This window comes from Acanthochromis polyacanthus, chromosome 13 (genome assembly GCF_021347895.1).
Source record: "Acanthochromis polyacanthus isolate Apoly-LR-REF ecotype Palm Island chromosome 13, KAUST_Apoly_ChrSc, whole genome shotgun sequence".
Classification (NCBI taxonomy): Eukaryota; Metazoa; Chordata; class Actinopteri; family Pomacentridae; genus Acanthochromis; species Acanthochromis polyacanthus.
In genome coordinates this window covers 13,270,409-13,296,701 of record NC_067125.1, presented here as the reverse complement: position 1 = coordinate 13,296,701, position 26,293 = coordinate 13,270,409, and the positions used below count along the sequence as shown (strand labels likewise).

The 26,293-nt window shown below is 42.0% G+C and overlaps 1 protein-coding gene across 4 annotated transcripts in view; it reads right to left on the bottom strand.

Annotated features, from left to right (window-relative positions):
* The window catches only part of b3gat1a (beta-1,3-glucuronyltransferase 1 (glucuronosyltransferase P) a), a 76,933-nt gene extending 54,837 nt beyond the window's left edge, over positions 1 to 22,096 (bottom strand). For 2 of the 4 annotated variants that reach the window (XM_022199668.2, XM_022199670.2), the window contains exon 1: positions 21,444 to 22,096. The gene's annotated coding sequence lies outside the window, so the exon portion shown is untranslated. Of the gene's footprint in view, positions 1 to 13,563; positions 13,631 to 21,443 lie in introns of all 4 variants that reach the window. The other 2 variants (XM_022199669.2, XM_022199671.2) reach the window with 2 other exon arrangements.
* Positions 22,097 to 26,293: the final 4,197 nt, after the last annotated feature.

The window sequence follows — 26,293 nt, the reverse complement described above, 5'->3', positions numbered from 1 at the left end:
GCTGACCAATGGAAATGTCTGTAAAATCCATAGAAAATCTATAAATGCTAACACGAAAAGACATCAAGGTGCAAAAAGATCATTATGAGTCAAAAGTGCACCAGAGAAAAACACATCGGCAGGAGGATCAGCCACAGAGATGATGACGTTTGCGCATTCCATATCTGATGCACCAGCTAATGTGGTAAGAGGTGATATTCCGTTTTGCTACTTCAAAGCACAACACAATCTGCCGATGGACTGGACTTTTGAAGCACACGTTTATGTTGACAATCCATATGATTTAATGTATGCATTCACAAATTTAACCGGGGAAAATGTGTTCTATGCTAAATTTACTTTAAACAAGGAAATTTTTGAAGCTCTTAGTCATTTGCAAATTTATTAAAGTCGCACTGTTTTGTAGCGGTTTCTGCATCATGGAGCTGGAAGGAACCAGCCTAAACAAAGCAGGGGGTGTCATTGCATACCAGGAGGCCCCACATACGGTACGGACACCGCATCTACTTACAGCAGTTGAAATAATAACAGTGAGGTAGGCAAACAAACAAACTGGCTGCTCCCTCATCAATCACAGCCAAGGTGCCCTTGAATATGAAATGTAACCCGACATCATAATGAAGTAGCGCGCTGTCCTGTTTCTGTCCTGTTCTATCTCTCAGCGTCTAATCCAAATATTGACAGAACAACAAGATTCAAACTCTGCAGCTTTCACTGAACATGACGTACTCTCTCTGGCAGCATCAAGAACTCTGCCTCTCTCTCTCTCTGAGCTTGTCCCCCACATGAAGGACAACTGAAGTGAACATGACACAATTCAGTCTTAATGGTCTCACCCTCGCTGTGTAGAGCAGTAATGTGCTAGAAAGCCGTGTGCCGTGTGGAGCACTAAGGGACAGCTGTGGATACACAGAGGGTAACACCTCTGCTGCCGACAGTGCTGCTACTGCACTACATATAATCTAATTTCTGGGCAGAGTCGCATGTGTCTCTGTTGGATGATCACCTTTTTTTTCTCGTTTTAATGGGTGTTGTGAAGCTGCAAGAAAAGACAGCTCTTTTGGGTTTAGCAGTTATTCAAGCTGACTTCCATGGGCGTAAAAATATATTCACAATTATTAATGATTGTTTAAAAGTGTCTCCTCTGCAGTTCAAACCTGTAGCGCACATATACTGTATGGTATAGGTGAATTAGATTGTTTAGAAAAGGAGTCACTCTTCAAAAATAAATGATGTGCATTTCTGCTAGCATATTCCTCATCCGTGGCTAAGATGTTCAAGTTAATGTCTTTTCTCCTCTCCGACCATGCACCCTCTCCTCTCATTTCTGCAGATTTCTAACAATATGCAGTGAAGCCCGTGGTTGATACGGACCTTCAAATGGAATCACTTCTCCCTGCTGCCTGCCTCCTCGCCGTTCCAAATACAAAATGTGATTTACGTCGACACAAGTCTCCACAGCCTCCTTCAGTCGCATCTGTCTCTTTCACACTGCACACTTTTAAATACCAATTTGGGACCTTATTGAACTCAGCTTAAAGTGCAAAGAGCAATTTGTCATGCAGTTCATTGCTCAAGACAAAACACTGAACCGCTTTTTCTAAACTGTGGCCACAGCAAGCTGCCAGACGAGCATATATGGATAAAAAAAAAGATTGAAAAAAAAAGCATCTTTGTACTTTATTAACCATGCTGGGACCTTCTCCAAAGCTCCCACCCCTGTCACCCTCCAGGAGGGGCTCTGGTCCTCATTTGTCACTGCGGCCACCAGGCTCCAAGAGGTTGTCGGGTTTTGATGAATGGAGCGAGGGCTTCTGTCCTTACTCTGCCATCCATCAGCTTCTGTGGATGTACAGCATTAAAGACAGACAACTCTTGCCAGGGAGACTCGACAACTCCGGCACAGTTCTGACACCCAGTACGAGATCAATGGCACCTCTTAAAAGATTCAGGTTGGGTTCTGGCCAAAGCAGGCCCCGGTTGATTAAACTTTAACCTCTGTATTGTATTTTTGACCACATCTACATACATCTGCAGTGGAGCCTGCGGTCTGTTCTTATGCTACATTTCCGTTAGTTCATTTTTTGCACTTCCACAAATAAGACACATTAGTTATCAATACTTTTTTCATGTGTTTGTCAGCAAAAAAGCAAAATGCAGTACTGTGCTACCCAACTGTATGTCATGATGACTCATCATCCAGCTAAATTTGCGCTAACGGGTTCCAGCTGTTAAACACGTAGAAGCCTATGAATTAGGATTAATGTTATAAAACAGAAAGAAACAATTGTGCTGGACAGGATTTAAGTTAATTCAGAAGCTTCCCGTTTGCAGAAGTGCAGCAGACAGCTTTTCACCAACAGTACAGATGGTTTTGAAAGTGTGTCACTTGTATATATATACCGTGAAAGAATTTTATGTCTTTTCTCAGCCTGAAGCAGCCCTAAACACATGTCAGGTGTTGAGTGGAATTGATTATCTCAGGGAAGTGTCACTCAAAATATCTTCGGAGGCAATAGCAGCTCTCAGGTGAAAATTGTACAGAATCTGTCAGACTGGTGTCCTTGGGTGGAATCTTTGTGACAGCTCTGACTTCACGTCGGTGCAAAATCTCTCGGTCTTTGGCCTGGATGGTCCTACACATTTAATCTTCCTTGAAGTAAACACGCTGCATGCTGTTGGTGCACAGCTTTTGACAGAACAGACGATTTTAAATAAAAAATGGAGCCCAGATGTATGTTTGCAGCTGCAGCAGTTGCAGAAACCCAAACACATCACAAGTCTATTCTCACAGGAACGGAGAGGCACAAATGAGGCTCTCATCTCTTCTCCCTCTTTCAGAGCTGCGGAGCATCCCAGCCTCTGTTACTTGTGTCTCACACCTTTGGGAAATTATACTGTAAATGCGATTTGGATTAATGCATCATAATCTACAGACAGCAAGCATAGCAATCCTTTAATAAAACTGCAAAGACATTTTTTTTTTCTTTTTTAAAGTCTGCTTGTTATTCTGAAACTTCTGAAACAGAGGATTACAGTGAAAGGCACTTCATTTTCAAGTTGAGATGCATAAGCCCTCTGTATTTGGATTTCATGTGTCTACAATTAGCTATAAATCCTTAGACAAATTGCCTTTTCAATCCCAGGTGGGTCGAGATACCATCTTGCCTCTATCTCCCAGATGAGGCAGTGGAATGGGCTCTGTCCATCTCCCTGGCATGACATTGAATTAACCTCTCGCATACCAGAGGTTCATCTGGAGATAAGCTCAGGTTCTTCTTATGCCCCTATCTCTCTCTATCTTCCCCTATTGCCTTCTTGTCTTCCCCATCCCTTCTTCTTTCCAGTTCAATTAACAGTTTGGGCATATTGCTTCCTGTCCATTCATCCTGACAGTCCATCGCCTGCTCCAGCTCCATCCTCTAACGCCAGACTATGTTGCAATTATGCTACGGCCCAGTGGTACCAGAGGTGCCTGTGTCAAAGTGATACCATGTGAGAAAACACCTGCGTGTTCACAATGACCTCAAGCCAGCAGCGGCGCGAGCAGGACTCCACACCGTGTCTTGAATCAGCCTGAGTGCCTTCAGGCAAAATGAGGGTCCATAAAGGCAAGCTTAGGCTGCTGATTTCACCAGAAGGCTGGATGAAGATGTAGGTTTGGACCAGGGAGGAGGGGGGAATGGCTCAGGTGGTCTTAAAGAGCAGGTCCTTTGTCAGAGAATAAAGACATCATGCATGGTTTCTCTTGACCTTGACTTGTTACCGGGGCCAACAGATTTGAGTTCACATTTCCTATCATAATTTCACTTGTAAGAAAACTCAGTGTTTGTATCTCTGTGGGCAATGCGTGCTGTGTGTGCTAATCTGAGCCGGAGGAAAATGTTCAGTCTTTCTTCCCCCTTCGTACCGTGAGGGAGTGTGATAAAGGAATATCGTCTGCTGCCTTGTTTGCACAACACATTTCAATTCAGTCACTGCTGGCAGTTTTGAAAGCTTATTAATTTTATTGTCTTGATTGAGATGTAGGTGTACATTTAACCGCTTGCTTCTGTTTTATTAGTAGTTACATGTTGATCACTTTTATGCCAGCGTTCGTGACTGAGTTTACTGATTACACAAACACAAAGCAGAAACAACTAAAAGGTCACATAAAAGATGATAATAAAGAGCCATCAGTGATTTTACTTTTCTATTTGAAAATAGCTTAAATAGAGAAACATTGTCTTCACAGGAGGCTCGCACTCATAATTCCATGTACACATCAATAAAACTGAATCCCTGGTTGTCTTGGATACAAAACGTTCTTTTGTTAGGATCCCAACAATTATTTCTGCCTGTGAACAATGAAGAAAAGAAAGGCATGAGATTGTATTGATTGGGTGGTTAGCAAAGCAGAATGCTGTCTCCAGTGATGGCAATTGTACCTCTCAAATTGGTTCCTTGTTGTTATACTGGCTTAATGAAGAAGACTGCATATGCATGAGGAACAACAACTGACTCTTTTTCTTATGTGCTAGTTTGAGGAAATCACAGGAGCTTTCTACGTCACGCTGCTTTAAGAAGGTTTATGTGGAGCTACTTTGGACACAGTGCACTTATCAGATTTGTGTAAAGCTTAACGCTAGCCACACTTTATAGGAGAGGCTTTCTTCTTCATTTAAATGGCTTAAACCCTCTAAGATTTACCCCATTTTGGAGTGCGCCAGTGTCACTAACCCCTCATTACACAGAGTTCAGAACAAAAGACTGAATAAGACTCAACCCCAGTAACTGCTTCATTTCATCAGCTGAAACCTCATCTCTCATGTGTGGCACCTCAGATCTGATGAATAATGTCTTCCCTTTGCTTGTTTCAGCAGTAACACATGAACTTTTGATTGGAATGTATTATATTTTATTTTTTATTTCGCTTCGGAGGAAGAGATTGACAGTGCAATTATTAAGATGAAGCAAGAAAAAAAACCCTTTTCATATTCTTCTATTTTTATTGTATTTTTAAAATTACTTTGTGTAGCTAGCATGACGTTATTGCCGGCTTACTTCAGCTGTTTATGGCTGCAGTTATCATACTATTTCTACCGTCTCTCTTCAGAGACCAGCTCAATCTGGCAGGAGGAATAAAATTACGATCATTGAAAGTAATACATTTCCAAGAAAAATTTCCAAGACATATTTAACAAGTATGTCTTAGTTTTATTCAAAATGGAAACGGACTAAAATGGATGAAGCGGCAAAGCAGTGGATCGTTAAAGTGCACCAGGTGCAGGAGGTGACGCTGACAGCTCATTTTCCACATGCAGACATCTGGTTTGACCAAAAAGGGGACAAAGCATAATAGCAAATTCTCCTATTTAGTTAATATTTTCAGAGAGCCTTACAAATGGAAAAGAAATGTACTCGCACTGGAGTGAAAGTTGATGAGATTTTGAAAGTGGAACTTCTCAGCTGAAGCTTGTGTTTCACAAGAATGAAGGATGAAATATAGTGTTAGGAAAAGTATCATGCTTTGTCTCTGTGACGCCATTGTCCTCGAAATTCTCTCACTGGAAAGCCGACAGAGGAGAATTTGACTTTCAAACCAGCTATGGGACGATGCTTCAGCTCATTTGGTGCAAAGAAAGTTAAGCCACATTTAATCCCAGGCTCATACAGCAGGCAAAGGAGAAGATCATGTCCCACCATGATCCAGTAGCAAAGATGACTTAGTCACAAACAAATCTGATCAAACTGTAGACATGTAAACTTAAATGATATTACAGATATTGCGCATTTGTTTTTCCAATTTTCAAAAGTGGACGAAACTGTTTTAAGACATACTAGAGGACATAGTGTTTGTCTAAAGCCTTTTGGGTGGATTTTTTGTATTTTAGTGGTAGTCTAATGTCTGATTTTGCTGTTGTAAACAAAGAGGCTTGCATTCAACGTCCATGATGTGATCCCATCTGCAGGATTTCATAGCCACTCTGAAAACGCTACATTGATTCACCACCTTATCCCTCTTTGTATTCCATCTGCAAAGTCAAAGGTTGTAAGACACAGTAACTAGCCTCCACATGTAATGTGATATTTTGACAATTTTAATCCCTCCTATGCAGATGTTGCATCATGGTAATGCATTTTGACTAAATCAATACAGACACAAAATGTATGCGACCAGTTGAAATAAATTCAGTCTTCAAAGTTCAAACTTTATAATTTGTCAACTCAGAATTCCATGAACCCATTTGAAGAGGTGTAATTCACTGCAGCACACACAGCATCCGCATCCCAGCCGAGTAAATATCAGCAGGTGCGACCCAAATTTACAGCCAGCCACGTCCCATTAATATCAATCAGCCAATAAATGTGCTCTGATCAAACTGATATTTCGGCATCCTGCCTGTGTAGCATCAGTCAGTCTCACTGTGAGGAAGTAATGATGAAAAATCCGAAGGGAAAGACAGCAAATAAGAGAGGCGGACTAATAAATATTGAAACATTTTTAAAAATTTGAAATTCATTTTCTATCGAGCCTTTGGCGATGGCGTGAAGTGAATTTTACTAGATTAAGAAAGGATCATCTTGTAGCTACAATATCAGAAAAATCTGTTTCTTTACGACCAGTTTCACTTTGATTGTATGACAGCTTCTATGACAACCACACACTATCACCGTGGTAACAACATCCTAGACAGACACAAATATCACACAACTTGTTCACCAGACAAATATATCAGGGATGCAACGTCGTGACCCTCACACACACACACACACGCTAACACAACCACCATGAAAGGCTCACACACACAAAGGCTCACCAGGAGGCCAGATGCAGAGCGGGTGTCGTACTGATTACAAACAATGTGAGACATCTCAAGGCTGCCTTCCCGCTTCTCTCAGCATGGTAAATATTGTAATGTTGCTCTTTCTCTCTTTATTCCTCACCACTGTTTCCACACACTGTTTGGCTTCCTTGCTGCGTCCTACACACCATTTAAACAGAAGTCTAAAAGTTCATCCATTCTGTCTTTACCTAAGCTGGCCTCTGACAGATACTAATTATACAAGAGCAGCAGCAGGGAGCTCCGGCAGTGGCCTTTTAAACCTCACATGCAGTACTGTATGCTAAGCTGTACTAGATTAAAGGAATGTTCTGCTTGAAAACAAAATACATTCAATCCGCACAAAGCGATGACTACGCTGCCCTTTACACAGCTAAAGAAACACGTGTAGAGGAAGCCTCAATACGTAGTCATGCATTCATTGTCCATTGCACTCATCAGTCATCTTTTGTAGCATTAAATATAAAGATTTAAGCACTGCATGGGAATAAAACATGAGCCACACACCCAGAAATCCATATCCATTATCGAGGCATGCATGCTTTTCATTTCGAGCATGGCGTTGCTGGAGCCGTATTGATTTTCATCCCTTTTCTCAGCCGTGAATGTGGTGTAAAAGCTTGTTTTCTCTCTCGCCGTATTTGAATTTAGCATGATTGAGACCACAGCGTCCATCAGTCATACGGTGATTATCATCAATGCGGCTGGCGCATTGGAAAGCCAGTGAACCGTGGAATCAGCAACTTTGACGTGATTTGAAAGGAATTGTCATCAAATGCTGTAGGATCAATGTCCTGTTAGGGTTTCTTGAAGAAGGACGTGCTCTTACTTCAGCTGAAACAAGGGCCTGTGTAATGGTCTTCCTATATGTCTTGTAGATTTATGCTTTACCTTACTTATGCCTTGTAAAGTTAACACAGTAAAAATGCTTCAATAAAACTGAACAATGAGTGAAATATAGTAGAGGACCATCTTACCATTTACTATTTTACATCAGTGATTAAAGTTTTGTGGCACTGATTAGAGATTTGACACCAAACACTTAACAATTCTGACTACTGAATTTTGTTTAAGCCCCACTTCAAGAGAGACGTCCAACCTTTTTGGCATGTATTTCAAAAGGAAACCTCTCAGGCTGATTTTCCAAATGGCCTTTCCTCATCGGAAACTGACTGGAATCACATTAAAAAGCCTCTTTCAGTGAAAGGCCTGTGTGTGGTGCAATTGTAACAACATTGTCACTCCACAGTTGCCCTTCTGCCCAAAGGCTTCCAATCAGATACTTGAACGAATGAATTTCGATGCACTTGGACGCTGATGAAATTTTCCCCACTCAGCCTTTAGTAGCACACAAGCCACACAGACACGTCCGTCCTTTTGTGCGAATAATGCCATATTCTCCTCTACTGTATCACCCCCTTCAATGACTGATGACTCACCCCTTCCTGTCCTTTTGGTGTGCAGACGAGACTTGAGTGACACAATCATAAAGCAGTCAATTAAACGCACCTCCTCTGAATGTCCTTCCAGGAGCGCCATCATATTTCCCTGCTGTCGAGCTTATCGGAGAGCATAAAAAGGTTTAAAATCCACAATGCCGAATCCATGTTTCAAGAAATGTCAGAGCTGATAGAAAAATAAGCTACACTATGATAAAGTATATCTCTGTTGGTGTTTCTTATCAATGAAAGATGTAACACTAGGGGTTAGGACAAATGCAGGTAATACAGGTATTTTAGCTGCTTTTGAAGCTTTTCGAAGTGCTCTCACACGCACCACCACAATTATTATGAAGCGCCTGAGCACAAAACTCGTTCGTAAACATCAATGGAAGAACAAAATTGTATGTTATATTGCGATGAAGTGATAAAACCGTAATCGTAACGGGCAGGTGGTTAGAAGAAGACCACTTAAGCCCCGTGCTGCCTCTGACCTCCATGTGCAGCTCAGACATGCTCAACATCTCACATAGTGTCCAGCCCTGCTTATCCTCTTATAGCCATCTTGGTGAAGCATGAAGATTTTAATTGGTTAACCACAGCACTTGGAATATCACTGTGTCTGTTATTAGCCGGCAAGCCAAAGACTACTGCAGACAGTCCTTAAACTGGGCTGATGGTCATCCACGCTCAAGCTGTCATTTGCTTTGTCGCTAACTACAGTCAAAGGTGTTCTCTGCTACACATCTGCTAATGCAACACCGCCCGCTACACAGCCCCCGTCTTGTTTGTCTTTGACTAGAAAAAGGTTTTCTTTGCTGTAATTGTTAAGCAGTGAGTGCCCGACTTGTCAGATCCCATCACAGGCGTTTGATTTGAGCAGCATCGACCTTGATTGCAGTGGTGGGCGAAGCAGCTCCATGCAGCGGAAGAGGACACAGCTCTGTTCTCAGCCAAAACCGCAGCTTGGTTTCTTTCACCGGGTCTCTGAATATGAGCGTGTCAATACAGCCATTGCACACGGCTGCATATGCCCCTCTGGCATGATTCCTCCCCGACTGAATCGATTCAGGCTCTGTTTATCTCATTAGCTTGTAGCGTGTAATCAATCACACAAGGGCATTTGTTTAGGCCCTGCTACCCACTACATATTATAACTCAACTCCTCTCCACACTGTGAACATTGTTCTGTCTACAGTTATGTTTAGCCATGACGCCACATTGAGCTGCTTGCAAGCGAGCGCAGCCTCTTGGCATTCATTCAACTTATCCTGTTTCATTACCGCTAAGTGATTTGGTGTCGGTGCAGGCAAAGGACAAAAGAAACATATGCATGAAATGAGGACACATACACAGACACCTACACTCATGATTACAAAGGACTCAAAAATCAGCTCACTCCAACCCTCAGAATAATTAACAAGATGCTCACTGAGTCTGTTTACACAGCCACAATTGAAGTGGTGCACAAAGAAAGTTTATCCAAGAGGAACCGCAATGCTATGTTATGTAAATGACTGGCATCCCAAATACCAAATATAAACAAAAGATAATTATTCATTGTGAATGCACCACCAGCTAATCTTTGACAGGTGCTCTTGAAATAATTCAAAATGAGCAATTGCAACCTTTACACAACAGCATTGGTAAACATGACATTTCAATGACTCAAGTGTTATCAGAAACCCTCGAGTTGCTTCAGTTTATCATTTTAAATGTAAAACTAAATGTAAGGTTCACCGGGCTACATCCTGATAGAAGCCAGAGTATGATGGTAACTCTTGCACAGAATAACAATTGATGCAATTTTACATTATCGTCTGTGTGTATCAGTCTTACCTGACACAATCTGTAAGAATTATTTCCATATATATTAGGTGATATGGATGACAATTATTGGACACGATGCACTTTCTTTGAACACTGGCGTTCAGATTTACTTTTATTTTGTTCATAAAATCATAAAGAGCTTAAGCTGACATGGATTTTCTTACACTTTATGAGGTGATATCATACCAGACTATGCTGCTGAATTCAAACTGAAAGCAAAATTGAATGTCCAAAAAAATATCTTTAAAAAACAACAACTACGGTTTAAATTCAAAATTACTTCTTACAGACTTTAAGTGCGATAATCTCGTTCTTGAGTCATGTCAGGACGACAGATGTGAGAGCACTGGACACCATCAAACTGTGGCTGGTTACAGCTGGGCTCCGCCTAAGGCCAAACATCAAATCCTGCATTTGCCAATTTCATGGAGCCACTTTGATCATCCCACAGTGCTTTCGACAAACAGCCACATCACACAGACGCGTCACCAAGCAGCACAAACAATTATTACCCTGTCAGAGATACCTAGATGGCATTTAATGGAACTACCACTTTATCTACTCAGCAGCGGCTCACAGTAATAATTTGAAAGAAGTGTGTCTGGCAACATACTTTTGCTCCGCTCCCTCTGTACTTCATAAAAATGAGGCAGACATAAACAAGACATTCCCTTGAGTCTCTCATGGGAACAAAATGACTACAATGCTGATTCATTCCTATTGAAATCCTCCCAAACTGTACTAGAGTTTAGAGAGGAGACGATATAATAGGTCCCTCAGTGCGCTATTCTGTTGATGTGTTAAAAACAAAACGAGGTAAGCCAGTCGAACATTACCTGCCTTGCAGAGAAATTACTCTTCTCGAAACCCTTACAGTGATGTTATTGTATTCCGACCTGCAATGCACTGGCCTGGGGTCAGATCAGTGACAAAGATGGAACGAGCCCTCTAAATAACAGTTTATTGACTTATTTTGTTGTTCCGAGTCCATTTATTAATTGGAAATAGCAACCACAGATCTATCATTAGTTCCTACTGCATCTCAAAGCCCATGTGCAGCTCACTTCAGTGGTCACCCAGTAGCAGTGTGTGAATGTTCGAAGAAGGGAATTCCATAGTTACATTACTTGCTGTGCATTTAAATGTTTGCTTTACAATAAAATGAACATCAAGGGCATGATGTGAGGATGCACGAATGCCCATGTCGTTGTATTCTGCTCTCTGAATGCACAAGCCATTGCTCAGATTCCGCTCTAATAATTCCGAGATATGTTTTAAGTGATAATATTCCGAGCAATCATCCCAGCAGTCAGATGGTACAGACAGACTCAGTAGCTGTAGCCTTAGGGGCTTCATGCAGCAGCCCTCAGGACTGCATATGTAAACCGCATAAAACTGCTGGTTAGCATTAAGTTCAGAGGAATGGGAGCGAGCATCTGTCAGCGTTTAACATATTCTGATATAAGATCACTGTCATTAAAGCCTACCTTATTCATAGCGTGCCAGTCTTCTTTGGCATACAGACACATCACTTATGGAATGATTATGGAAATGATTATGAGCATGAACAGTTTAAGCTCTTTATTTTGTATCTGTATTTTACAGTTTGTTCACGGTAATTAATTCTTATAGCTGAGAAGCTTAGCAAATTAATGCTGGTGCGGTGCAGGTCAGACTTGCTGCTCACTGCTCTTATTAAACTATTAATTAAAGCCCAGAGCAGAGAGGCGATAAATGTGCATGGTAGATGATCCAACAGGTCACCTTGTCTTTTCAAACTTTTGACTTTAAATCGATGGCAGGAAATTAGCCGGGCAGCCGCACACAATACGTCACATCAAGGAGGCCTCTGTTTCTCAGCTGTGGGAGGGATCATGGCAGAAAGAACTTTATGTGAATACAAGTAAACTTACTGGACTGGTTTAGGCTCGGATTTTAAGGACATGTTCGTGACAGCTTCTCAGATTCCAAGCAGGGGGACAGGGACAAACTTTTCACTCACTTGCCACTGTGGCTGTGTTGTTCAGAGTCTCGACACTGTGAGTGAGATGTAATTGGCACCTACTGCACATGAAACGCCATGTAAGCAACAACAAGAACAACAACAACAGGCTAGTTAAGGCCTGTCATCTTTCTCTTCAGCGTGCTGTCTGACACTGTTTCGCAGCTCTCAACTGCTTCTCTTGCACATTAAATTCTTCTACACTTCGCCGCTGTCACAAACACATCTTAAAGTGTTTACATTTCTAAACAATGTCTCTAATTTCCCGCCATGATGAAAGTTGGATCTATGAGACCACTAAATGCTACTTAATGTAATAACAGTAAAATGGATTGTAAATTGATTCCTCTGCCCGATTCGCTGCGTTTCCTTCGTGATTTGGTGCTGGTATTGGAGATGTGGAAATGTAAACACTGCATACCACACACGGAAAAACATTTATTAATATTTAATCTTGAGTAATTCTCTATCGCAAATGACTGTTTATCCATCTTGCTCAGTCAAAACAGTCACAACTGCTGCCTACATTACCTCTAGTAACTCGGAATAGGAAAACCAGACAGCTCTCTCTGTGCCAATCCTATTTCATACTGTGTAACGAGGATGATTGCACCATGGCAGAAAATGAGTTCAGCGCATTCAGCACTGATGGATAAAAAAAAAAAAAAAACTGTCATGGTTTTAATAGTGTTTTCATGGGATAGATTAGTAAATCAGATTGGTCTCAGAACTAGAAAATCATTTAGAAAATGGATGCTTTAATGCACTAACCCTGGTGTTTTGTTCTTATTTTGCCCTCATCAGCTTTTTGCAGAGGCCCAGAACTGCAGCTTACACAACACTGCTGGACCGAGATGCAGAATCTCAATTGGTCTATTAAATCTTTAAATCATGAAAGGAGGTGGAGAGGAATCTGTCAGTGGAGAGCATAATATAATCTTCTTTTCGTACGTCACACCCATGGGTGTTTGCTCCTCAATTTGAAGTACAGATTTAGTTTACACCCATTTTAATGTCCACTTTTCCCACTTGTCTCACTGGTTCTCCTGAGAATTTACTGGGCTTATAGCAATAAACACTAGATCTTTCAAGAGGATTTTGGTAAACCCAATTCGATAAACTCAACTTTCAAATGACAAGCAGTCATCCAGCCCAGACACATAATTTATGTCTGACACGCGTTCCTGTTTGTTTATAACACTATCAAGATCAGCAGAAATGAGACCGTTGATGAATTCTTAAGCATGGCAGCATCATTAGCACTAACAAAGGCTTTCCAAAACACACCAAGGCTCTGCTTAATAATGAGCAAGTTGTTTTGTTGTAGATTGTGCAACATCTGAGCATTTACATAGCACACCGCGTAAACAGAAAAGATGCAGCCATATACAGCTATGACAAATCCGTGCTCCTGTACAGCTCGAAAATGTGAGTCAACTAAGGTGAAATATTAAAAGTATAATCCTACCCCTCCAAAGAAGACAACATATCCACCCACGGCAGCCAACGCAGCTTCAACACAGCATAGAATCCTCCTACAGAAGAAATGTGAGAATGACCAAAGTTGACCTTTAGAGAGATGCTGGTGGACATGTGAGCTTGCTCTAAACATACTGCAGCAGCGCTATTTTTACATGATGTTTATTGGTGGAAAAGTCAACCAAAATGTAAGTAGATTGGAGAAAAGTCCATTATCAAGTAACATGTAAGTGATCAAAATACTAATCAGGTTACAAAGATGGATATTGTTATAGTGAAACCTCTACATAAAACAATTATTCAAGATTAACAACAGGCTAAAGCAGCAAGCAAAGATTCTTAATCTGTTTTATATCCCCTGTGAAGTCCACATTATTCCATTTACTACTTTTATTAATCTGTTTTGTCAATCAATGTATGCTTTGTTAGGTGCTAAAGAGACTTTTATCTATAAATGCCAATCTCTTTGTGGTTATTGTTCGGATGGAGCACATTTCTAATCTTCACTGCTTTAAACAAATCAGTATGATCTCTTTATATAGAACTAAGGAGATATAATTTCACAGATTAACAGTCACTGATTGCAGGTACGTTTTATTCAACTTCATCCAGTCATTGATTTCCATGCATCCTTGATCTATACACTGCTTAATCCTCATTAGGGTCACGGCGGGCTGAAGTCTATCACAGCTGACTTGTTTAATGCTTACCGCTTCCGCGAGGTTCGTGCGGCTCCGTGCGGAAAAATTGCGCAATTTTCACACCCACGCCCCCTCGAGCAGCTTTCCGTGCGAGAAATTTCCGCTGAGCGCACCTCCTCATTTTTCTAACCAAAGTGGACATAGACGCATGGAAAAACATGGCAGAGGGGCAGGACCTACTCCTAGCTGAAGTCTAGAAGTACGTGCACTTCTAAGATTCATCACACAGAGATCACCGTGGTAACCGGGTTATGAACAATTCGTGTGTGAAATTAAAACTAACTGCTGAAATGCAGCTATTTGGTAAAACACCATGTTGTAAGTGGTGTAAGCAACGGATAACTTCTTCTCCTCTAGTTTGCGATACACTGTCCCCTGCAGTTTGGGAGCAGACGCCGGACAGAATATAAATGCGCACACGTTCTCTCGCGTGGATTTCCAAGCGTCTCATTTAGGGTGAAGGCAGGAGACACCCTGGACAGGTCACCAGTCTATCACAGGACTACACATAGAGACAAACAATCACACTCACATTCAAACCGACGGACAATTTAGAATCATCAATTAATCTGAGCATTTTTTTTTTTGGAAGAACCTGGTGAATACCCACGCATCCACAGGGAGAACATACAAACTTGATGCAAAAAGATCTGAGGCTGGAACGCAAACTGTGGATCTTTTAGTGGTGAGGTGACAGTGCTAACCACTGAATCCATGGTGCAGCCCCAGTCATTGACTTATTTGTCAAATTTCATGTTAGATGTACTGACTTGAACCATTGCAATTGGACGTGGTTCATATTTGGAATTTTTAAACAACACTGAGCAATGGCGATTGCTTTTCAATGGCCAGCGTTGCTGAAATAATCTCCCAGCATGTTCATAAGGTGATCCTTTCCCCCTACAGAGGTGGACGGACACTTATTCTCGTTAAAGCTGAGGGATTTACGACAAAGCCTGTGGGATTTTCTCAAGAGGGTAATTGAGAGAGCTTGTTTGTGCCTCAAAACCGAGACTTTTTTTCATGTGTGCTTTCCATCGCTGTTGCCTAATCTGTGAGTAATTACAGCTCCGACCCCTGGAAGGAATTGGATGTTTATCAGACAGACAAAGAAGCATAAAAGCCATACAAGATTCACTGCCAAAACCATTCATATTCTGTATTGTTCGACGTGAATGGACTCCTACTTCACTATTACATCAGCAAAGATCTTAAACATCGGATTTTGGCCTAAGCAAGTGACTCCAATTAATCTTAAGAACGATATTGCTTTGTCTGAAATGTCAGCGTAGATCCTTGACATCAAAGCAATATACTGTGCTGCTGTGTTTTAAAGTAACACACAATGTTCGCCACCATTGTCAGGTCACATTATCGTTGTATGGATGGGTTGACGATAGGGGAAGACCTCTGTCATCATGTTAAATGATCATCTCAGTCTTCCGATCTCAGACACCTACTGTGCAGGACTATAGCTTTACTCTCAGCTCCCTGCAGCAGCTCCTTCCTCCAGACTCAACACTCCAATAAAGACACAAACTGTGCCATCTCTGCCATGCTGATTATAGGTTAAGCTTATTTCGTCTTGAAGGACAGAATAGGGCTCTTCCTGTTCACTCTCTCGCATTATGTAATTGCAGCCCTCAAAGAAAATATCGGAAGAGAGGCCAGACGGAGGTAAGAGAAAAAGAACTGTTTTCCACTCCGTTCTTGATCACCGTGAGGCGGAACATGGTTTGACAGTGGGGGAGGTGAACCTCAAGGGCTGGGTCAGGAGCTTTGCTTATTGTTTGTGCCTTTAGATATTGCAGACCGTGAGCACCTTTATGTGTGCCGGTGTGTCTGGATATATTGTGAACTATGTGACTGCACACACAAAAGGCCTCCGGTAGCATCCCTGCTCTGTCTCCTAATCTCCAGCAGGCCCGATGAATGTGAACACAACTGATACCACGCTGCCAGCTGTCTCTAATACCTTCCTTTTTTCAAGCACAGCAGTACTGCCCCCAGGGATCATGGGTAACCACAAATGCACATAATGAGATTATCCCCCAAAAAAATTCATTAAGAAAAGAGGCAAACTTATTTGAATCATGCTGCATCACTGATTGGAGCAGAAAACAGCATTACAAGCCTTAGCGGCAAATCCCTGTAAAACAGAAAGTGATGCTGTTCATTTTATTAACACTCAACTTGTTTATCAGATGCAAAACATGAGCTAGCATGAGAAGTTATTTTCTAAAATGTCACAGGTTTACGTGTTGCAATTAAATTCCTTCCCGAGAACAAAAGAAGAAAAACAAAAAAATACTCTTTTGATGCTGTTCTAACTGGCACAATGATTCCTTTATTGTTGAAAAATGCGTATTAGCTTTCATTTGACAGTGATGATATATAAGGGAAGTAGGTGTCTACTGACTCAGTTTATTTATAGCCTAGGAGCATGACAGCATCAACAAAAAGAACAACCTAACCCAAGGGTCTCCACTCTTGGCAAGAGGAATAATGTAATATTTGACAGGATTGACTCTCATTTTTGGCTTTCCACTGCATGAATAGTGATCTCCAGCAGAGTAACTCTTACAGTTTGACTGGGTTTACTATTCACTGGTCTGCGTCATTACACAAGCTGCCTTTGTTAGCAAACAACCCCTCATATTCTTAGATTTAAGCTCATCTCACAGAGAAGAAACAGCAAAAATCAAAGTCCTCGCTGAAAAATGGGAGAAAAAATGTCATTCAAAAAATGTATTAAGATCCACTTCAAGCACTCCCATCCTTTGACTTTAATGCACTTGATTATGAGCACCGTTGCTTCGCTGCTTCCAAGATAGCGTCCCATCCCCTTCTTATAATCCTTGCTTTTCAAACCCGATTTCCCATTTAAGTGAGTGGTGGTGTCCTACACAGTGATTATATTTGGCAGGGCTGCTGAAATTGCTGAAACAAGTCAGGATGAATTCAACGGCTACAGCAGTTTGGAGGAGTTGAGCATCTAATTATTCGGTGTTGCTGGTCACTCCAAGCTGCTCTGATGTACCTCGGGCAAACAACTGCTGTCCCTGGAGGGAGAAAAGCTGCTGGAGAGAAGGCAGAAAGCCTCTGCCAGCATGAGTCTGTGGGGCACAGTTTATTCTAATTCCTCTGCAGGACATTAATGAGCCAGGATAGTGGCTGTCTTAATGGGCAGCCAGACAGATTTTAAGTGCCCCATGGAGTGTAATCCACTGAGGTACAACAGCACTACTGCAAGGCCCAACAGATTGGTCTTAGTCGTCATTTTGCTTTAACTTTGCTTCTAAGCAGTTCATTATAAAGGGCATGTGCCGGCTATGCTTTAAGCCCCTGCCTTTGGGACCGCCATGGGCCATCATCAAACTATGCCTTCATATATTTTAATACAATTTAGACTTCAACTTTTGGACACTGTTAACCAGAGCGAATCACTATTTATATTTCGTGCTAAAGAGCAGACATTACTGTTAAAAGCAGTCTTAACTTATCATGCCTCTTTCTTGTCTTTGCCTTTGATTCACACCATCTGAAGAAATAATTGCAATTTTTGACAACAACCATTATGTGAGAAATAGAATAGTTTAAAATTAACATCTAGCCCTTGCAAAGGAATTTGCAGGCAGAGGCGGAGGAGAACTATTGGATTAATAGAACTTTAAGGACCAATTATTTCTACATTTTCATTTTCAAAGGCACAATTCTCGGTGCTGTCTTTTACCAGAGACATTCTCTAAGATGCTTTGTCTTATACAGCACACTGCATAATCAAGATATTGATTCATTAAATGTAGCAACTTTAGTTTGCAGAACTGAGGAACTCCTTTCAACCAATGTTTCAAAAGACTGCGGTGTTTTTCAGCAAAAAGCTAAAAATAGAAGCTTTACTTGTATCAATCATTTATTAACTTGGTTTAGGAGTTCAGTGTCTCTCTCCTTTTGAGTCTGTCAGTTTACACTACACCATGCAGAGGTAAGAACAAGTTTTCTCATGCAATAATAGAATTTTTTACGACTCAGAAATGGAAATACCGACACGTACTTTTGCGTTTATTTGCAGCGGATAGTGTGCGATACATGCAAACTTACATCCTACTTGCCTGCTGCGAACCCTCAGAGCCAGACTGAAGAAGAATAACTAATGTGGCCTCAAAAAGATTCTGTGGCAATATACTGGCAGTTGCTTTTTTATTTTACAATTTAATATTCATGATCATGGCGATATGAGAGCACGCCCAAACTTCTGCAGCTAAATGCGAAAGCACGTACTGCACTGTAGCACTGTTGTTCAGCCGTATAGAGTGTTTGTGATAAAGACAGTGTTTTATTCACATCTATTGCTCTGGCCCTCTGTTGCCTAGGGCCGGACAGCTCCATGACTGAATCTGCAGAGGAGCTCAGTTACCTTCAAAGAAAAACCTACAACACACACTGAGCAGACATCAAACATAAATGAATTTTGCCCAGTGGAGTAGGGTTCAAAAAAACCTGGATTTGTGAGCTCTCGGTGTAGGTAGACGTACTTCACATGCACCCACATGCTGTCCTCTGTTTCTAAACCTGAGCAGCCTTGTCAATAGCTTTCAAAACATTTGTTCAAAGTCCAATCCCTCCATCTTGCCAGGCTTCATACATGTTATTACGCCGTGCAATGAGGCGTGAAATGCTGCTGCACCACTGGTGATGAACATGCGTACTTCACATATGGACATTCAACACCTACATGTCTACAAGATCATGCATACCCTTACACTGTTTTATAATATGGGTATTGTGATGACATCCATTGTACACTAGGTATTATTTTGTCCTAGCTAAGTAAAAAGGTAACATTTTATACCACTTGACCGTAGGCAGGCTCAAAAGGTTTCATCATTTGCTGGTAAAATGCATCCTAAAAAATAAAAGCTGTGTAGAAATGGTTATATGTGGCGAGTTCCTGATATTTATTACTTCAAATTTCAGTACCTATTATTAGGTGTTAAGCTTTACAACAGAGAGTTGTGGGTGCTCTGCAGTTATAAAGTCATTCAACCTTGTTCCAGTAAAGAGAGATTTTTAAAGGGTTTCTTCCAGACTGATTAAACAGCTTAAATGCTCTAATAGGGCTACAGAGAAGCACTGATAAAGCATATAAACTACTCACAATTGAAGATTTACAAACCGGTAGACGATACAAATATTATTAGGACTGTGGTAAAACACTACATAACAGAGAAATAGTTATTAGCAATCTATGCCATTCTAATCAGTGAACAGTGTCAGAAAAGCAGCTGTGCCACACATGTATTTCTGGCCCTTCAGCACATTGAGAACTGTGCCACCAAAGAGAGGGGCAACCTTGAACACAGAATGAAATGACGAGCCGTCCAGTTCCGTAAATGAGATCTGGACGCTATTTGCTGACGTTGCTAAACCGAGCAGAAACTAAATATATACGTGGTCAGCGAGTGCAGCGCTATAGAGGCATACTAACACAAGCGTGAGAAACAGCTGGGGACACGCATGGCTTCATCGCATGCGAGTGTATCGGCTGAGAAACGGGCGCCAGGTGTGGCTGCCATCATGTATGTAGACTGTGGAACAGATGAAGGGAACTTTGAAACAGGAGAAACACAACTGGCCGGTTCAGTCATCTGTGGACTGATCTCTGCCAGTGTGTGCTTTATGGTGTTTGTCATTGTGGATTAACAGACACACAGCTCTGGAGTGGCTGGAACTTTAGATGTATTTCTCAGCATAATGCCAGGAATGCACTCAGTCTATTGAATTGAAACGTCTGTGAACATTGCATTTGCTTAGAGAGAGGGAGTCTAACATAGTGTCTTCTTTTGGGTGGCCCTTTTCTTTGACTCTGTGGCTTGTTTGTGAAAATATGAACTCGAGAGAAAACATATTTGCTCAGAATGTCTGATGTCATTATGGGTGTCAGCATGCTGTGACTGGACCAGTCAGAACTTCCAGGGACAGTCAGGTTGATCTGTCATGACACATGACTAAGGACTTAGGACCGCAGCCCAGACCTTTGGCACTGTATAAACACTGTGCAAGATTTTCCACTTCGACTACTGAGCGTCCCTGTTAACCTGCAAAAAAAGGCTTTTAATTTAGCAATGAACCCTCCAGTATTGATACAGCTAATGCACACCCCACATGTGCTCCACTACCGCTGCCGCTATTGCCTCCGCCACTATACTGGGGCGTTATTTTCTGCTCGTTTTGAGTTAAGCCATGCGCATTTAAATGATCACAGCAGCCAAACTATACTATCATTGTCTTATTAGTGCACATAACTGCAACGTGGGTTTGAACAATGCACTGTTGTTTTCTTTTCTTTGCAGAATTAGAGAGCAGTTTCTTGTGCACCTGTGCCGGCGAAGAGAACAAACACTACATCTTTTCTCAGAGAGCTGGGGTTTCCTGGGAAGGTGTCAGAAATGAGAGCATACAGCCCACTTAACTTCAGCTCAAGCTTCCCTTTTCTCAAGCCAATGCCCCGTGTTTTGTTCACTTCTGTGGACAAGTTGTTATTTTCTGTCTGGAAGGTGGTGTACGGCTCCCCAGGGTGACCAGTGAAAGTGCTCAGACTTGGCTTTTGAAATCACGCACTGCATTTTGTTCTATTCCTCAACTCTTCTTTTTGAGTCCTCATATGTTTTATTTCTTATTTATGTGCAACGTAGCGTATAGGATGACAAATTTAGATTTTATGTAAAAAGTGAAGTCAATCGGCTGAACTCTCTGACTCTAAATTCCACTTGGACCATGTGCGGCAGCCGCTCTGCTGGTCAGCTAAGAGAAAATCTCTTCTGCTATCTCAGCACCCAACTGCTCATCATGAGGATTATCAGCAATTCTTTTCATCAGGCCGACACCGACTCTTCTTCTAGCACCAGCTCACACTGCCTCTCTGCGGCATCCAACATGCATAGATTTTCCCTCTCACTTCCACCGTGCCGCTGTACACAGCGACCCAGGGACAAAGATGGCAATCTCCCTACCGCTGTTCCAAACCTGATCAGCATGGAAATTGGTTCATCTCTGTCAAGCTTATGTGCATGCTTTCAAGTGCCTCTCAGATGCATATCTAAGCATGCCGGCCAAGCATTCACAGAGAGAGAAAAAAAGCAAGATAATGTGGTATCATTATTTTTACCTCATTTAGAGACTTCAGTGTGAGACTGCTATTCCCAGCGCATGCAGCAGAAGGACTCCCATTCATTCTAGAAATCCTGTTTTTGTCCCTGCTGTGTGTTGTCCCCCCCTTCCTCTTCCTTGTCCCTTGTCGAAAGAGAGGCAGCATTCAAAGCATCCCTTTCTTTTATTCTGCCAAGCCAGCTGAAACCCGTCTTCATGCCTTGGATGATGGAGATAAAAAAAAAAGAGAGAGGAGAATGTAAAGCAAAGAGAGGACCCAAGCTCCCAGGATTTGTTTTCCTCCTTTCCCTCTCTCCTCTTCTTGCGCTCACACACGCCGAAACTGGTGCATGAGGGGAGACGTCAGAGTGGCAGCGATGTATGTGTTTTTGCTCTGTGGCTCTTCACCTCTTCTTTCTCTTGCTCTCCCTCCCACCCTTGTCCTCACTACCTCTCTTTGAATCTCTGTCTGCCCCTCTATGCTCCTCTCTGTTCGCGGCTCGTTGCTTCAGCACAGAAGCAGGCTGCTCTGTCGTGACGGCTGAGACGGCTCTACGCGTGCAGAGACATCTGTGAATGTGCTTATGTTGGGGGACTAAAGTAGCCTCTTAGCTGAGATTGAGACCACCCTCCCCTCCTCCCTTCCAGAGATGGGCTTTCTAATGGCATGTACCATTAAAGCTCGGAGCAGGGTGGGCTGCAGCACTGAAAGGAGAGAGAGGAGGAGGGGATGGAGAGAGAGGCAGAGAGGGGGAGTCGCTTGGAGAGAGAGGGAGCGGAGGGAGATGAGGGAAGAAGTGTTGAAGAAGAAGTAGTCTAAGACGGAGAGAAAATGCACATTAAGGAGCCATTCCCGTTTCTTCATGTCATTTCACTGTCCATGAGTAACTGTACAGGCTCCTCGATGTCAGTCTTCTTTGCAGTTTGCTGATGCACACATAAACTCCTTGCAATGAAACCTCATCTCTGATAAAAGCATTCAAAAAGCAGCTTAGACGTATGCAGAATCAATATATAAGTCAGCTTGTGTCGGTTTTTGGCTGCGGTGGATTATTTCTGGAAGAGCTGCAATTGTGTCACAGATAAAGCATTCCTTCATGCATGGCCGGCTGCACAGTGGCACACATGCAGAAACATATTGTGGAAATTGGGTGGAATGAGCGAAAATTGTCCGTGCACATAAAGAGTCATTTCTGAATAATAGAAAGCCCATGCTGTACATCTCCAGATGCCGCCGTGGCTTCGGCGATTGGCCGAGACCGCGCTGATGCCAGTTCCACCACAACATTTCCATCCCGTTACAAGCAGCACCATCTAATTTCAGGCGTCACTGAATAAAGAGCATGTCTGTTGTGGAGGTGAGACAGCGTCTGGTGTGAGGATCAGAAATACCACCTTGGCCAGCTCACCTCCTCTGAGACTGGAGACCAGACCTGGCTCTCCGAGGAGCTCGGCCAGGAGGGCTGGAGCTGGAGGAAGTGGCCTTGCTCAAGGGAACCACTGCGTTGGACATTACACCTGGAAAAACTAGACCACAGAGAGAGAGAGAGACATAGAGATCAAGACACAGAGCAAAACATCACCCCCCTCTGAATGTATCACATGCATGACAATGAGCAGCCTCATACAGAGACTTCTCTACACATTTGTGTTTCTAATTACATGCGATATATTAAAACTCACTGACTGCTTTGCATTTTGCCCTCACAGTATAATGAGAAAGCGAGAGAAGAAGGCAGCAGTCAAGAGGGAATTCAGATCACTAAATTGCTGTTAAGAGCGCAGCCGCTAATATGATGGTGTGTGCGCCTGTAAGCCTGGATAACCTGAGGAAAAAAGCCCTCAGATGATCTAGCGACTGGGTGCTACATTTCACTGCAAAGTGTCGTGCAGTATTTTGAGCTTTAGTCCGTCGGCCGGCTCGAACTCTCATGACTCGAGCTGCTGAATCAAAAAACACGAGAGTGTGACACGGGCGCTGGACAGAGCAATTCACTGGAAGGGATGAGCGGTTCAGGGTGGTTTCATCAAGAGTAGAAAAAGAAAAAGAGCTGCTTGAGGAGTTAGTGAGTGTTTAGAGGCACATATGGTCAGAACCGTGTCTATAGATATATAAAAATTAATGCTTAATGGAAATGAGATTGCATCATTGTTATCATGTAATCTTAGTAAAGCACTTCTTAATCTGTAAAGGATTCTGTTTAGATTTGTATGTCTGAGGATTCAGTGCCTTTCACTCTTTATGCTCTTTGGTTTAATATATTGAAGTGGATTCAAATGTAGTCATCCCATACTAGTGTATTGACATGTCTTCTGCAAAGCTAGTGATCTGGATTTAAGAACAAATGTAAATGTGAAAACAGCAGCAGACAAACCAGGCAACCAAGCAACCACAGTAGTAGTGTCAGTTGAAGGTCAACCTAAAGGAACTGTTGGAAAAAAACATTGATTTGCATTCATTCTGTGTGTTAGATGAGAAGACTGATGCCACGCTCATGTCTGACCTTAGCGGCATTCTCTGATGCTGAAAAAGGAGGTTAAAACCAAAGTACCAAAACTGCAATTCCTTGAATGTCCACTTGAGGCTGACTTCAAAAGCAAGTCAATCCTCATACACCCCAGAATATAATGCACCTGCACCTTTCCAGCAAGAATAAATATGTTTAATGCCTGTACAAAGAATGACTTTGGTCTATATAGCTAATTCTCCTCTTCATGACAACTAAATGGGGAGTGAATTTTCATATAATTTACAGTTTGAACTGTATCAAGGCATAACATTATGCACAATGGATGTACCCTGGATTCTGCCGCCCTTTCTAATATTTGCATGTTAAAAAAAAATCAAAATTTATTTTAAATTTATTTTTTAACACAGGAAACAGTACCAATAGCAATTTGCAGCAAGCAAGGAGGATAATTGCAAACAAAAGTGAAAGTGAGAGTTTTGCCAAGAACTTTGATTGTGCAGTCAGGCAGCTCTGCTAGTTTTTGCATTGGATTATCCGTTTTAATGCTCAACCTCCTGCATGCAAATGATTCACCACAACAGTTCCAGTCGTCAGTATTTTGAGGCAACACCAAAATCACATCCTTCGCTTAGCCCCGCCCACAATGACTGTGATTTGTTTAGGAAATACAAACAAGCCAGAGCCTTTTTTCCCCTACAGCAGAATGATATCGCAGTGCAGCTAGATCATTCAATATTAGAGAACTGGCTGACAAAGTGAGAACTAATAGGGACTAGCCACTAGTTAGGCTGGGTCAGGTACTGCCAAGATGGTGACGGCTGTTCAGGAAACCTGTGAGTGATGTCACAAACGGTTCATCCAGTGATTTGTCCATAAATATTAAGATCAGTTTAGTGTTAAGACTTAACTTATTTGACTTAGGACTAGGACAAGAAAAAGGAGGAAACAGGCTGGAAACAATCCAGCACATTACCCCTGCTGCAACAGCAAGTTAGTATTTTTCCACTCTCTGTCACAAAATGTATAGGCATATTTCCCAAGATGTCAAAGGACTACTTCAAAACTGCTGCCACATGACAAAAAGCTCCACAAATTAAGCCCCTGCTTTGCCCTGCTCAGTGTGAAGTTATCAGGCTGTAATATACAGCTCAGGTGTACTGGAGACTCCAAATGACCCATCAGTGTGAACGTGAGCTCAAGTGTGTTTGATATATGAACCCTTTGAAACACACTTGTGTCAAGGACTATAAATAAGCTTGACTCGACTATTCAGTTTGCAAACAGAGCGCTATTACTCACACAGTGCCCATTCTGACACACCTTGTAGCCCCCGAGTCAAGGTCATGTGTGCTGGGTCAATATATCAAGAATCCACAGTTAGACCTCTGATGTATCTGCTGCTGTCAGTTCTTTCTGCCTTCATGTGTCAATTGTACAAATCGAACATGAAGCAATGAGGACTTTATGTGTGTCTGTGTGTGTGTGTCTGTTAAAAGTATGTCGTGTATGTCTTAAATCTTTCAGAACTCTGTCATGCCTGTGGGTGGTGCCTCTTGCCGTTTTGGAGGAGTTAGATTTTTCCCACAGGCCATCTGGTGTGCTTTTCAAGCCTAATACGAAGGGAAACAGAGAGGCATTGGAGTTCAGCAGATGATAGTGATGGGAGCTGAGTAGGCCAGCGCACACACGCAAACACACACATATATACAGGACAAGGGCAACAGATGGAAGGGGCCCCATATGCTGCCAGTGCTGGAGCCAGGCCCGGTGGGCAGGCCCCACTGGCCTCATTGGGGGTCCATTGATATTTAATGTTCTGACAGACTTTGAAATGGGAATTTGAATCCAGACAATGTAACTCTGCTTTGCCTGGCAAACTAGAACCACTGTGGGAATATTTACAAAATTGCATTTCTTTAAAAAAGTAATAATATTAATCAGGTCATATCTCTGAAATTGAATACACCTCTTTTAAGAAGCATTTTCAATTTACTAAACACAAAGTAATGTAAAGTCCAGCTACAAGTATTCATTTTAGGAATGGACTCTAAATTACTTACTTAAAGGCAGATATTTCTTCTCCTGCTGTTGAAATATAATATTCAGAAGTCTTTAAGTCAGCAACTTCACTGTGAAATGTATATTTTCTTCTTGCCTTGAGCAAAACAACCACTCATCCAATATTCTAAACGTTAACACTCCACACTAAACATCACGTCGACCAAACTGTAAATTCCAACATGTGATTATAACTTAGCTCTGTGACAACAAACTGCTCGAAAACAAGCTTCTCTTTTACACTGTTGTCTTTTGTTTACACTTCTTCTGCAGACACAAGGGTTCAAAGCAAATGCCATCTGTCAAATCTTGTCAACATATGTGTTAATCTGAAAGGAAA